At 47.1% G+C, this 15,330-nt stretch overlaps 1 pseudogene; it reads right to left on the minus strand.

Annotated features, from left to right (window-relative positions):
* Positions 1-11,966: 11,966 nt before the first annotated feature.
* Positions 11,967-12,684, minus strand: LOC115528662 (annotated as a pseudogene).
* Positions 12,685-15,330: the final 2,646 nt, after the last annotated feature.

Raw genomic sequence — 15,330 nt, forward strand, 5'->3', positions numbered from 1 at the left:
AACTGAGTTGCAAAAAGCCAGCTTGTTCATGAGAAATTGAGACTTTTATAAGCTCCTCCATTTTCTCCTCTGCAAAATGCGTCAATTACTACGACTTAACCTGGTCGCTGTGGTGGTATTGGCCAAGATAATGCATGTGTAATTGCTGGCAATGCTCTAGGCATACAGCAAGTCTTTAATAATTGCTAACGGTTTCTATAATCCCCGTTTTAATCAGAATTAAAGAAAGAAAAACTTGAGTAAGGATTTTTCCAGAATCAAACTGTTCAAACAATCATTCATTTATTTAGGGGGCTAATAAGTCTTAAATTTTTTTTTAATGTTTATTTATTTTTTTATTTATTTGTTTTTTATTTTTTTTATTTAAAAAAATTTTTTTTAACGTTTATTTTTGAGACAGACAGAGACAGAACATGAACGGGGGAGGGGCAGAGAGAGAGAGGGAGACACAGAATCGGAAGCAGGCTCCAGGCTCTGAGCCATCAGCCCAGAGCCCGACGCGGGGCTCGAACTCACGGACCGCAAGATCATGACCTGAGCTGAAGTCGGAGGCTTAACCGATTGAGCCACCCAGGCGCCCCAATGTTTATTTATTTTTGAGACAGAGAGAGACAGAGCGTGAGCAGGGGAGGGGCAGAGAGAGAGGGAGACACAGAATCTGAAGCAGGCTCCAGGCTCCGAGCTGTCAGCACAGAGCCCGACACGGGGCTCGAACCCATGAGCCATGAGATCATGACCTGAGCTGAAGTGGGAGGCCCAACCAACTGAGCCAGCCAAGGTGGCTAATATTTCTTGAGCAATAGCTCTGTGTTAGGCTCTATCCTAATATGTAGGGCTGTGGAAATGAATGAAGCGTGGAATCGTCTTCATGACTTTGAGCAGTGAAGTATGAAAATTAAATGGATTTGAAAAAACTATTATACAAAGTGCCAAGAAAGTGAAGGACAGGTCCTGTGGGGATAAATGACAAGAGGCTTAGCCTGGTGGGAAGGTCAAGGAGTGAATCCCAAAGAAAGTGATAAGTTTGAGATGTGGAGGATGAGTAGGTATAAAATTGGTAGAAGTAAAATGTGCATGTGTGTGTGTGTGTGTGTGTGTGTGTGTGTGTATTTAGAGACAAGTCTGAGTATTTGGGGCAGAGAAACAGCATGTACAAAGGTCCTGAGGTCGGAAAGAATATTCAAAGAAGGTCAGAGTAACTGACCTAGGAGAGTGAGGTGTAGGTGGGGTTAAGCCTTGCAGGGTCATCTCCCAGCCCTGTCCCCACCCAAACGTCCCTTCCTGCCATCCATGGATTGGGTATCATTCTCTCATAACCGGTACACCTCTCTGCTTCCATGCTCATCATATCCTTGGGCAAGTATCAACTTCATGACCACATATCTGCGTCCCTGACCCAAACAGGCCCAACTTAAGGGCAGAAATGGAGTCATTTATCTTCGTGCATTAATTCCATCCTTAGGCCTATGACATCATAGCTAATCGAAGCTACCCGTCTGGATGAATGAGCGAATGGATCAATGAATGAACGATTAAATGGCCACCCGCTGATGCCTGGAATTAAATGTCACCAGCACATCTGCACACGTGTTCTATTACAAAAACAGTAAATCGAGGCACCTGGGTGGCTCAGCCAGTTGAACATCCAACTTCGGCTCAGGTCGTGGTCTCACGGTTCGTGAGTTCGAGCTCCGCGTCAGGCTCACTGCCATCTGCGTGGAGCCTGCTGTGGATCCTCTGTCCCCCTCTTTCTCTGCTTCTTCCCTGCTCCCACTCCGTGTCTCAAAAACAAATAAAACATTAAAAAAACAGTAAATAGGCATCATCAGGAGTAGAGACTAAAGATAAGCAAAAACCAAAGAAAATAGAAACAATGTGTTCCTACGTCCCAGAGACTGCCATTGTTAATGCCTTAGTATGTAGGTACGTATGTATGCACGTGTGTGTGTGTGTGTGTGTGTGTGTGTCTGTTCATCTGTCATCCACTTGTCCATTTATTTTTTACCAACGTGAAATCATCTGACGTATCCAGGCTTTGTCACCTGCATCTTCAGTTAGCGATCCCCACATTCCCGTGTCCTAATAAGCAGTCTATATTCAAAACCCTTTTTTGCTCCTTCATGCCTCTTCCAAGCTGGCTCTGAAAAATGTGTGTCCTTCTAGGTCTGTCTGGCGGCTTCCTCCTGGTGTCATTTGGCTCGCTCCCCTCTCCCCTGTATCTCATAGGCAGGGCATTGGTTCTACAGGCGGAATGAGTTCAAGCTAACCTCTCATGACTGCAGCTGGCCAGCGGGAGCGTTTTCCTCTCCCTGGGATGCCTCTCGGGAGACCTGGGGTTTCTGCACGAGCCCCTGTTAGTGATGTGAACTGAGACTGGACGCGGCTGAGTGTGATGGGTGTTATCTTCATCATGCGTGGCTGGGTTTCCCCCTGAGATGGCAAAATGGCATATGACATCTCCACAGAGGTACAAGCCCCGCCCCCAACCATATTTCTGACTATATGAACACCAAATAAGAATCAGTTCTTTCCTTGAGAAGTGGCTACAGACTGGTTTCCTCATTCTGCATCCTTCTCTCAAAGATCTTCTCTCCTCTCCTGGATGAGTGGCTACTATAAAATACAGTCTGGATTGCTTTCTGTCTGCTTCGTGGTGACTGTAAAACGATCGCATTTTAGCCACCTCTGCCCAATTATTTTCCCCCACGTGTTTGAATGTGTCTGGGAGTGGGGACTGGCTAGTTAATTTTTCCTGACATGTACATGTGTGATTCTACAGACAGAAAGAAGTGAGCATCTGCGTATTTATAAATTCTAAGTATCCTTCCGTTAAAGACTTCCTGTCCTTGTTGCTTATATATATTTCTAGATTCGCCTACACGGTAACCTTTGCTCTCCGCTTCCCTTCCCAAGAATGTTCCAGTTTCTTCTCTTGGGAGATGCTTAAACTGAGCCTGAGTTTATGCCCATAAACACCTTGCCTTTTATTTATTTATTTTTTCTTTTTCGTTTTTAAATGTTTACTTAGTTTGAGAGAGAGAGAGAGAGAGAGAGTGCAGGGAGGGGCAGAGAAAGAGGGAGAGAATCCCAAGCAAGCTCCACTCTGTCAGCACAGACCCCACTGTGGGGCTTGAGCTCATGAACCGTGAGATCGTGACCTGAGCCAAAACCAAGAGTCGGATGTTTAACCGACTGAGCCACCCAGATGCCCCATCACCTCACCTTTTATAAAAGAAAAGGACACCTGGGTGGCTCAGTCGGTTGAGCATCCGACTTCGGCTCAGGTTATGATCTCACAGTTCGTGAGTTTGAGCCCCATGTCGGGCTCTGTGCTGACAGCTCAGAGCATGGAACCTGCTTCGGATTCTGTGTCTCCCTCTCTCTCTGCCCCTAACCCACTTGCATTCTGTCTCTGTCTCTCTCAAAAATAAATAAACATCAAAAAAACATTAAAAAAAAAGAAAAGGACAGTGTGTCCACTTCTGCCAAGAGGTCGTTGTCTGAATCACTCTGCAAGCACGTCTCCAGAGAGTGCTTTCAAAAGGGACCCCTAAGTGAACCTTCTAAAATGAAAGGCCATGAGGCAGGGGGGCTGCAGGCATGGGCATAGGGACATCTGGGTCCCCCATTCTGCCATTGGCTTTGGGTAACTTCCAAGCTCTCTCCTTTTATTCTGTTAGTTATTCAAGAGCTCTTATCGCACATCCACTGTGTACCAGACCCTGTCTGCAGGGGTTACACTGGGGAACAAAGCGGACACAGGGTCCCTGCCCTTGTGGCGCTCATGCTCTGGACGGGGATGCTATTGAGCTGTTGACAACTTTACTAAGGGCCGGGGAAGGGTGGGGTAGGTTGTTAGGAGTGAAGGTCAAGGTGAGAGATGGGGATGGAATGGGGGAGTCTGGTGGGCAGAGGAAGTGTAGGTGTCAATGGCCATGAGTCAGGCATGGCACCTTCCATGACCTCTGCCGGCTCTCCACCCAGCCCCACGGTGCTCAGTTCCTGGGACAATCACCTTGTGTCTTTGACTGCATCACGGACTTCAGGTTTGTCAGACACTGGGGAGCCAGCAGTAGATGGAGGGGTTGGCAGAGTCTGAGGCGGGAGGTATTGATTCCTGCAGCTTCCTCCCTGCAGGGACACCATGAGCAAGCTACTGGAAGAGCACCTGTCAGGGAGCCTCCCCTCCCCCTGCCCTTCCAGAGCCAGGGATGGCAGCCCCCAACTATGACTAGCCCTTGTGAGTCTCCATCCTTGGACATAGGCCCTTTATCAATGTCTCCTGAACCGACCCAACCTGGGGCCTTACCTTCTAGGGTCAAGAGCACGTAGGGCTTGTGGACGCTTAACCTATGAGTGGGGGGCTCCCCTGACCATCTAGAGAGGGTAAATGGAATCATCCAATCTGTTTAACTTTTATAGCTTTTTATGTGGATATTATTTCACGCTTGTAGAAAAGTTGCTAGAATACTACTGATACAGGGTGAACTGTATCCCCTCCCCCAAAAAGAGATATTGAAGTTCTAACCCCCAGGACCTTGAATGTGACTGTTTTGGAAATAGGGTCTTTACAGAGGTAATCAGGTTAAAATGAGGTCACTGGGGTGGGTTCCAATCCAGCATGACTGGCGTCCTCGTGGAAAAAGGAAATCTAGAAACAGGACAGGCTCGCACAGAGGGAAGACCGTGTGAAGACACAGGGAGACACAATGTGCAGGCTGCAATGATGCCACAAGCCAGCGAACATCTGGGGACACCGGGAGCTGGGAGAGGCAAAGAAGGAGCCTTCCCTCCAGGTTTCCGAGGGAGTGTGGCCCTGACGACTCCCGGATCTTGGACTCGTAGCCTCCAGCGCTGTGAGACGGTACATTTCTGTGGTTCCAAGCCACCCAGGTTTTAATGCTTTGTCACAGCAAAGTAGTCCTTAGGAAGCCAATACAAGTACAAAGGATTTTTGTTAACTTTTTATCAGATTCACCAGGTGTAAGCCTTTTCTCACATTTCTGGAATTTCTTACTAAGTTTTTATATTCACGTATATGTATTTGTGTAGATAGATAGATACATGGTACATTAGATAGATGTATACTGTAATATCACTACATACATTATAGATACACCAGATAGTAGATAGGTAGTAGATAGGTGGATGTATGCCATATATATATATATATATATATATATATATGATAGATACACGATATATATCCTATAACTATATACTATATATATATATATACATAGAACTATATATAGAACTCTCTCTCTCTATATGTGTGTGTGTGTGTGTGTGTGTATGCATATATATATATATATATTTTTTTTTTTTTCTGGACCATTTGAAGTAAGTTGCAGTCCTGATGCCCCTCTCCAGAGTGACCAATTGTCCTAGTTTGCCTTAGATTTTCCTAGCTCTGGCGCTATGATCCCACACCCTGGGAAGCCTCTCAGAGCCAGGAGTGAACTGGCACGGTTGGTCACCCAACTGTTAAATAGTTCAGTGAGTACATCCTGAGAACAAGAACAATCTCACACACACTAAACTCAATTCACGCATTGCCTTTAGATGTCACGTTTCTTGAGTTTCCCACAGACGCCTGTTTATTTCATCCCCAACAGTTTCCCATCATTTTTTTTTTTTCTGACCTTAGTAATGGATTACAGGCCACTGACTAAACGGGAATCCATTCTGATAATCAATAGGTAGATACGGAGTAGAGAAGGCACAGCTCCTTTCTACAGTGGGTGGCCAATTAATAAATGCAAAGACATAACGTAGTTAGAAAATCAGCATTTTGCAGCCGTCACGGATTAGCAGGCTCGGGCAGCTAGTGTCGACAAATGCGAAAAGCCAGGAAATAAAAGTGTGATGAGTATCGGGCTTTATAGTTCTGAAGTTGCCTGCAGGGAGATTTTGGACAGGGACCTGGGTCACAGTAGAAGTGATTGCTTCCCCTCAACCCCCCCCCCCCAGTCTGGTCTTGCCCCATCGGACCTTCAGCTCCCTGGGTGGGTTGTCGTTTCGCTCACTGCTGTGTCCCCAGCACTTTGCCACATGCCCGAGACATAGCAGGTGCTCAGTAAATGCTTGTAAATGCTTGTAAAGCAGTGAAGGACCAGCAAGGTCTCTTTGGGCAGGGGCTGACAAAAGAGAAATGAATTTCGCTGGACCTACTCCGCCTTCTTACAGAGCGTGTGATCTCTTCTGTACCGGGTTCCAGAGCAGGAATGGTGGTGGGCATCCACTCTTCTAAATGTTAACAGTGTAATAAACATGAATCGCCGAAGAGTGCTTTTAAAATAAGGTTAATGGGGCTGCGTTTATTCCATTTTGTTGCATGGTTAACTAGATCCGAATAATTACCAGCCCCGCGTTTATGGATGCCCATTTTAAGGTTATTTTTATGTAGCTTTGTGCGGTGAAGGCTTTGTTTCTTCTCTTGGTTTTATAGGCCAATATGGAGTAGGACATTCAGTAAAGGCCAGCTACAAAGGAGTGACCGTCTCCGGGGGATGACTCTCCAAAGCCCAGGTCCCCTGTGCAAGGCCACCCCAAGGCAGGCTGCACCAGTCCTTCCAAATCCTGCATGAGCAGGGGTGCAGGAGAGAATTGTGGCCCCAGGGTGTTTCGAGAGAGGCAGGGGACAGCTGATGTGCCCCTTGTCACTTCCCCGCCAACATTATTGTTACCCATTTGGAATTAGGGACCACACCAGCCCATCCCCCCTCCTTTTTCTCTGCGGTGTGCAGAGCTGAGTGCTTAATCGACATTTGCATAAGATGCCATAAATCATAGAATCTTAAAGCTGCAAGAAAGCTCAGAGGTCAACGTGTTCTCCAAGCAGTGAACAAGGAAACAGGAATCGCAAGGGCAGCAAAGAAGTCAGGGAAAGAGAGACGGGCCAAGCACAGTGCTACGCCCTTTACAGACCCTTCTCCATTTTAATACTCACAATTAACCCCGCAGAGGCCAGAGTGTGATGCCCACTCGGCAGATGGGAAGACTGAGACAGAGGGTGATGGCCGGTCCGGGCCCCCAGCTGGGATTCTCAGCTGAGTGTGAGTTGCTTGACTTCAGGCTTCAGGCGCTGTCCACGGGGACCCCACAGGTACGGCGGATCTGGTCATCTGTAGGGCGTGACTGGGCCTCCGTTTCACTATCTGTGAAATGGGTGTCATGAGTGCAACCATCTCTACTGCGTGTGCCCAACAGGCTTCAGGCAATGAGAAAATGCGAGCCTGGACGTGAACGTGCTCTAGAAACGGAGTCAGAGTGCAATACTCAGCCTTCAACACCCCGACGGAGCCCGGAGTGCCCAGAAAGCCCTGACTCTGTGCCTGGGAGTGGTCCGGGGCAAAGAAAAGAGGCACGGATGTGAGAGTCAGACAGAACTAGGTTCACATCGTACCCTTTCTGCCTGGCCAGTGCGTGAACTTGAGCAGGGAACTCTATCGGCTTCTCCACGTTCCCTTCATAAATATTCCCAGAGTAATGGTCAAGGGCACAGATCCAGAATGTCTGGGTTCAAACAGGCTCTGCCACGGATGATGTCTGTGTGACTCCACACTCGTGATTTATCATCATCATCGTGGAGGTGTGGAGCACACGTGATACTATGCATAAATCTACACGCAAAGCAAGATGTTTTACAAAGGCATACCCTCGTGTGACCGCCAGCAGATCAGGGTATGGAATGCTTCCAACAGCCCAGAAGCACCCACCATGGCCCTCCCAGTCAATCCTGCCTTCTGCCCCAGAGGTAATCACTGCTCTGACCCCTACTATCATCTGTTTTTGAACTTCTGTATAGATGGGGACACAGAGTAGGCTCCCTTTCTGTGAGTCTCTTTACATATATGTTTATTTTTAAATTATTATTTATTTATTTATTTTTGAAAGACAGAGAGAGAACGAGAGCAAGCCAGGGAGGACATAGACAGAGGGAGAGAGAAATCCCAAGCAGGCTCCGGGCTTTCAGTGCAGAACCCAGTGCAGGGCTTGAACTCATGAACTGTGAGATCATGACCTGAACGGAAACTAAGAGTCAGATGCTTAACCAACTGAACCACCGGGCACCCCTATCTATTTATTTTGAGAGAGAGAGAGAGAGAGAGAGCGCGAGCATGAGCAGGGGAGGGCAGAGAGAGAGGGAGAGAGAGAATCCCAAGCATGTTCTGCACTGTCAGCACAGAGCCCAGTGCGGGGACTGAACACATGAACCAGGAGATCACGACCTGAGCTGAGGTCAACAGTTGGCCGCTTACCCGACTGAGCCACCCAGGCGCCCCTGTCTGGTTTCTTTCATTCAGTGTTGCATCTAGGAGGCGCGTCTGTGCTGTTGGGAGCTGGTAGCCCGTCCCTTCTCACTGCCGTGTAATGGTGCATCACGTGACTTCACTGCAGTGTGTTTATCCATTCTCCTTTTGATGGACTTATGGGATGTTTCTAATTTTTAGCTCATATGCATAAAGATCTCATGAAAATTCTTCTGCGTGTCTTTAGTATCCCCCCAAATGCTCATTTCTTTTGGGTGTGTACTCAATAGGAGAGCTGCTCAGTCACTGTTTAGACACCTGCTTAGCTTTAGGACATGTGAGTACAAGTGTTTTATCCCCTCTGTGCCTCAATCTTCTCATCTGTAAAATGGCGCCAGCCCCCTGAGCCCGTCGTGAGGATTAAATTGATCATCTATGCACAGTGGGAAGAAAACAGCAAGATACAGAATGTGTTCAGCTAGATACCATTAGGAGAAACTTAAAAATCTGCATGAACAACAAGATGTAACGTTTATGGATGCATAATCATGTAATACACATTCAAAAACATCTATTGGCATAATAAACTCCAAATTTAGGCTCCTGGGGGGAGGTTTGGGGACAAAACTGGAATCTGGGTGCACGCAGGGGACTCAGCTCTATCGGTAATGTCTTATTCCAGAAGGAGGTGATCTGGAGGAAGTACAGCATTAGGTTAAGATTATTAAAAGCCGGTGTTTGTTATATTTTCTGTGTTCTTGTCTCTGTGTTCAAAATACTTCTCATTAAGACAAAAACATTAATACTATGCAATATTAATCTCCAAAATATTAATACTCTGTAATGATTTGCATACTGCCTAGAAGAGAGCATGCAAATAAATATCAGCTATTATTATTCCTGTTATTACCAAGAGCTCCTTGGATAGCTGATTTTATATGTGGTAGTGGGTGAATCTACCTGGAAAAGCGGATCCGGTGTAGACAGGGATCACACAGTCGTTGGCATATAGTAGGCCCTCAGTACATCCCAGCTCTTGAAATTTTCTTAAAACAATCAGAAGTCACCAAGCACGGTGGTTGGAGTTAAACACGTCACCCCTTCTGGGTGTCCAACCTTTATCGCACCGGGAAACAAAGACACCCAGGAAATCTGTGCGTTGTGGGGGCCATGGAACGCTCGCTCTGCTCCTAGCTTAGCCCGAGAACCCGGCCGGGTGAATTATTCTGTGTCTCCCAAGAACCAAGCAATGTACCCAACAGCCAGGCTGATCTCGACCACGGGCTCCGCTTTTAACAAATGTGATGCTGGCACTATTTATTTTCCAAACGTGGTTGAATTTGTACTCATTGTGGAGATGCAGCTGGGAAAAATAATGACCAGGAAATGCACACACGCACGCACACACACACACACACCCACGCACACACGTGTGCGCATGCACACAGAATAAGCCGCCAGCAACCAACCTTCCCAGGGAAAAGATGGAAAAGATGAAGATAAACAAAAGGAGCTTTTTTTTTATATCACTTTAATTAAGAAGAAGAAAATAGCCCACGGGCATGCACGTATGTGGATGTGCGTGCCTGTGTGCACCTGTGCGTATGAGTTGAAAGGAGAGAAATTGAGTGGAAAGAGAACATGTGCGCTTAGCTTGAGAGATGTGGGGACTTCCTCGGCCCCAACCCCGAATCCGGCCACCAAAAAGACGTTTCCTGATTTACATTCCACCGGCTGGCCGGGCAGAACCGACATACTTTACTTTAATAATGTCTTTGGCACGCACAAGGGTTCCCCAGCCCCAGTGAAATGGGTCCCCCTGCCCTAGCGTGGTGCCCAGGATCAAATGCTATTCCTGGGCCGGTGTGAGTGGAGCTGCTAACTGCTTCACTTCAGCTTGGCTCACAGCGATATTAAAGCCCAGGCCTCCAGCAGATCAGCCTCATAAAAAGAGAGAATCAGGAGCCCCATTAGGACAGGAATGAGGAATTCTGGGGAGCAGGTGCAGGGAAGCTCCAGGCTTAGGTCAGCTTTGCCAGGTGAGTTTCACTGGTGAAATCTTGGAGACCCTGGGGGGCTTTCTTCGGAAGCAAAAGGCATTTGGAGCCTTTGGGTTTGAGATCCACCCGGCTGTGCCACTTGCAAACTATGCGCGGCTCCCTCTGAAACTCAGTTTGCTCACCTGCCAAATGGAGCAAGGCCATCTGCCATCCGTCCCGGGTTGGGGCAACAATTGCAATGAAGAACGTCTAGCACCGTGCGTGGCACGGCGCCAGTCATGCTGACTGGGTCTGATTTTTAGAGCAAAGAAGGAATCAGACTCTCTGAAGGCAGTCAGTCTGGTAGGGAAGACAAAACCTCAAATGGGGACCGAATGGAAGGAGGCTTGGGGTTGCGGAGCGCTCAGGAAGAAAAAGCAGCCGGGCGCTGCTGAGGGACCAGCCTGAAATGCAGCTATAACCTGTGTACATGGCGAAGCCGGCTGGATTCTCCAACGTACCTGATTCTTCTCATCAGCAACGGTGACCAGTGGCACAAAGAAAACCTCTTTGTTAATCTCCTCATAAACACCTGCCACCTTCCACGTGGTTTGCATGAGCTGTCTCATGTAATATTTTATCCTTATAATGATGCTATTTTCCTCTCTGCTGGACATCTGTTGATTTTACCAGCCTGGCTTCCATTCCTCCTTCTATCTGCTAAAGATACATTGATTTTCTTCCAGAAAAAAAAATAAGTCACTGTGTGCTTCTGACATGTTCTGTATCCCCGTGTTCTCGGCTTGCTTGGAAGAGAAGGAATCTGGCTACGGTTCGGGTCTGACCAATCAGTGTATTCCATGCCTCTGGTGTCAGTGATTGACGGGGGTGAGAATGTGATATACACCAGAGATAAGGCTTAATTGCAGGACTTTAGATATAACTATTGAGAAAGGGATGTTCTTTTCAATGACGATTGCTGAGCTAAGAGGAGAGAGGCTTGGAGCCATTGGCACTACTTTTGTTACCATGAGGTAAGGTCTTGCCTAACAATGAAACAAACACAAGGAACTCAGAGTAGCGATAAGACAGTCCTGAGAGCACCCTCTGAACACCTAGATCCAGCCATTCCTGCAGCTAGTGACTCCTTGAACGTTACAGTTCTGTGAGCTGCTACATGCCCTGTCTCTCAAGCTGCTTGTGTGGGATTTCTGTCACTCAAATCTGAAAGAATCCTGAATCACCTCATATTTATATTAATATTAAGTCCTTCAGAGAAGCAAGGAACATAAACTTGCCTGAGGCCACACAGTTTGGTCGATTCGCCTGCATCACCCCAGATTTTCCTGGATCCTGACGCCATACTCTTAACCCCTGGGCAATTCTGCTATTGACATTATCTTAAGAGAGATGTTGGATTCTATTTTATTCTTATGGTTTACGATGGGGGTAGCAATGACTAGCTCTTGTCGATGAGACTTCCAGGACCCGCTAGTGCTTGAGCTCCTGATTACTAATGGTGGCTTTGTGGATGGTTCAACGGGATGGTGAACCACATCTTATGGTTCATTTGAATAATCCTCCACCACCTCTAGGGCCATGGAGACATAGATTTGTAATTTTTTTTTTTAATTTTTGTTTTTAATAGTGTTTTATTTTATTTTACTTCATTTTCTTTTTTTAGGGGAAAAATGACTTTATTTTCTCCGGGGCTGTGAGCAGACATCTCGTCTCAGAACTTCCAGAGTGGCTTCTTGGGGCCAGCAGCCTGTGTGACTTTGAGTACGTCGACGCACTCAGTCTTACTCAAGGGCTGCCACTAGCCCGCTGTGACCATGTCGCCAACCTGGACATCCCCGAAGCAGGGGGACAGTGCGCAGACACGTTCTTGTGGCTTCTCTTGAAGCGGTTGTACTTTTGGATGTAGTGAGGCCGTCTTGGTGGATGACAATGGTCCTCTGTGTCTGTATCGTTGTCACCACCCCAGACGAGAATCCACCGTTGGATGGAGACATGACCAGAAAAGGGGTATTTCTTGCCAATGTAAGCGCCCTCAGTGGCTTCCTTGGACATCTGGAAGCCCAGACCCGTGTTTCTGTAGTATTTTGCAGCTTCTCCTTGCCAGTTTCTCCAGAAGGACCCTCTTTTTTTTTTTTTTTTTAATTTTTTTTTCAACGTTTATTTATTTTTGGGACAGAGAGAGACAGAGCATGAACGGGGGAGGGGCAGAGAGAGAGGGAGACACAGAATCGGAAACAGGCTCCAGGCTCTGAGCCATCAGCCCAGAGCCCGACGCGGGGCTCGAACTCACGGACCGCGAGATCGTGACCTGGCTGAAGTCGGACGCTTAACCGACTGCGCCACCCAGGCGCCCCTGGAAGGACCCTCTTCTTATTGTGAAAGGTGGTTGGCTGCCTTTGGTTGGTCCACTCAGTGCAAATGTCCACCATCTTCCCGGCCACCTGAAAAAAGAAAGAATACTGTTTTATGTTAAATAGTTAATGGGGGGCACCTGCATGGCTCAGTTGGTTAAGTGTCTGACTTTGGCTCAGGTCATGATTTCACGGTTCGTAGGTTCGAGTCCCACATCGGGCTCTGTGCTGACAGCTCGGAGCCTGGAGCCTGCTTCAGATTCTAAGTCTCTCTCTGTCTCTGCCTCTCCCCCACTCACACTCTGTCTCTGTCTCTGTCTCTCTCTGTAATATAAATAAACATTAAAAAAAAGATTTAGGGGCGCCTGGGTAGCTCAGTCGGTTAAGCGTCCAACTTCGGCTCAGGTCATGATCTCACGGTTTGTGGGTTCGAGCTCCACATCAGGCTGCATGCTGACAGCACGGAGCCTGGAGCCTGCTTCAGATTCTAAGTCTCTCTCTGTCTCTGCCCCTCCCTCACTCACACTCTGTCTCTCTCTGTCTCTCAAAAATGAATAAACATTAAAAAAATTTAAAAAAATGGAACAGTTAATAGTTCATGAGGGCTTGTGGAAATAGTAACAAGGGTTCCTGTGTTCGCTTCCCCCAACGATAATATCCTACATAGCCATAATGAAAATGGCCAAAGCCAGAAAATCGACAATAGTACAATACTATTAACTTGAATATGACCTAGTGTGAATTTCACTGGTTTTACGTACACTTATTTTTCTTTTGGTGTCCAGTTCTGTGAAATTCTGCCACACGTGTGGATTTGAGGGACCGTCACCATGAACAAGATAAGGCTACTCCATCACCACAAAGAAACTCCTTCCCTCAACCCTAAATAGCCACACCCCACCGCAATCCTAATGCCCAGCAGCCACCGGTCTGATCTATCTGGCTATACCTGTGTCACTTTGAGAATTTTTATTTTTTTATTTTTATTTATTTTTTATTTTTTTTCAATATATGAAATTTATTGTCAAATTGGTTTCCATACAGAGAATTTTTATATACAGCATTCTCTTCTTCATATTTGAACGTTCATGTCAAGATGAATCGTATAGCACACAAACTTTCAGGATTGCTTTTTTTCTCACTTGGCACAATGCTCCCAAGATCCATCCAAGGTAATGCATGTATCCATAGTCTGCTCCTTTTCGTTGTTGAATAGTATTCCTTTGTATGGGCATACCGTCGTTTGCTGAACCGTTCACCCGATGAAGGTCAAGTTAGTTCCTGTTTGAGGTGATGAACAAAGATTCTTTGTATCCTCATACAGGTGTTTATGTAAAGATAAGTTTTCACTTCTCTATAAAATAATTTTTTTCTTTTTTAATGTTTATTTTTGAGAGAGAGAGAGAGAGAGAGCAAGCAGGGGAGGGACAGAGAGAGGCAGAGACACAGAATCCCAATCAGGCTCCAGGCTCTGAGCTGTCAGCACAGAGCTCATCTCAGGGCTCCAACTCACGACCTTCAAGATCATGACATGAGTCAAAGTCAGATGCGTAACCGACTGAGCCATCCTGGCGTCCCTCACTTTTCTATAATAAATACCCAGAAGTGGGATTGCTGGGTCATATGTTACGTGTAAACTGTATAAGAAAGTGGCAAGCTGTTTTCTGGAACAGTTTTCCAGAACATTTCCCCCAGCAGCAGTTTGGGGTGAGGGGGCACACAACCCTCTTCCCATGCATCTTCTGATGAACGGCATCACGTCAGGAGAATGTCACAGAAAACATGCAGTGTCCCTCTCCTGGGACCATGCTTAGGAGCCAGTATGAAACGACACCCAACACGTACATTCAAAAACAACTAATTTTTTTCTCCTGATGATAAACACAATGTTTCATCATGGCAAAAAAAAAAAAAAAATCTGGAAAATTCAGCAAAAGATAAAGAAGAAACAAAAATTTCTCACAATGTTGCACCAGGCAAGAAAGCACCTTTGGGATTTCAGTGTTGGGCTTGTTCCTATGTTTTTCATTTTTTAAAATATTTATTTATTTTGAGAGAGAGGGAGGGAGAGAGAGGGAGGGAGAGAGAGGAAGAATCCCAAGCAGGCTCTGCACCGCCAACACAGAACCTGACGCGGGGCTCGAACTCACGAACGGCGAGATCATGACCTGAGCCGAAGTCAAGAGTTGGACGCCTAACTGACTGAGCCACACAGGCACCCCGAGGACTCGTTCGGGGTGTCTTCCATAAACGTGCTCGGATTTCATCCATCCCTGGCTGGTGGGGGGCCACCTGTTCTCTCTCCCTTAATAAGAAAGGAACACGAGACAAAACAACCACCCCCACCACAACAACCCCCCCCCCCAAAAAAAAACACACCCTAGGCCTTGACTGCTTTTGTCTTGTCGGCCTGCTCTTCATCGAGCCCGAGTTTGCTCTCGCGGCCCTCAAGAATAGACACATCTCTCGCCTATTCCTGTCACGCGCCTCAAGGCTGCTCAGCCTGGTCTTATCAGCGGAAGGCACCTGGTGCATTGTGGGAGAGCCGGCAGTGTGGGAGCCCTTTCCAGAGAGGTTCCCCCCGACTGGGCCCCGGGCCAGCCGCCCTGCTGACCTAGAGTTGATTTTTCCTCCTTTTTGCATCCTCCCCACCTTCCCTCGCATCAAGGAGGCTCTGGGGCTGAATAGAAATGGCCTGCCTGATGCTCTTGCTCCAGACCGACA

Source organism: Lynx canadensis, chromosome D3 (assembly GCF_007474595.2).
Source record: "Lynx canadensis isolate LIC74 chromosome D3, mLynCan4.pri.v2, whole genome shotgun sequence".
Lineage (NCBI taxonomy): Eukaryota > Metazoa > Chordata > Mammalia > Carnivora > Felidae > Lynx > Lynx canadensis.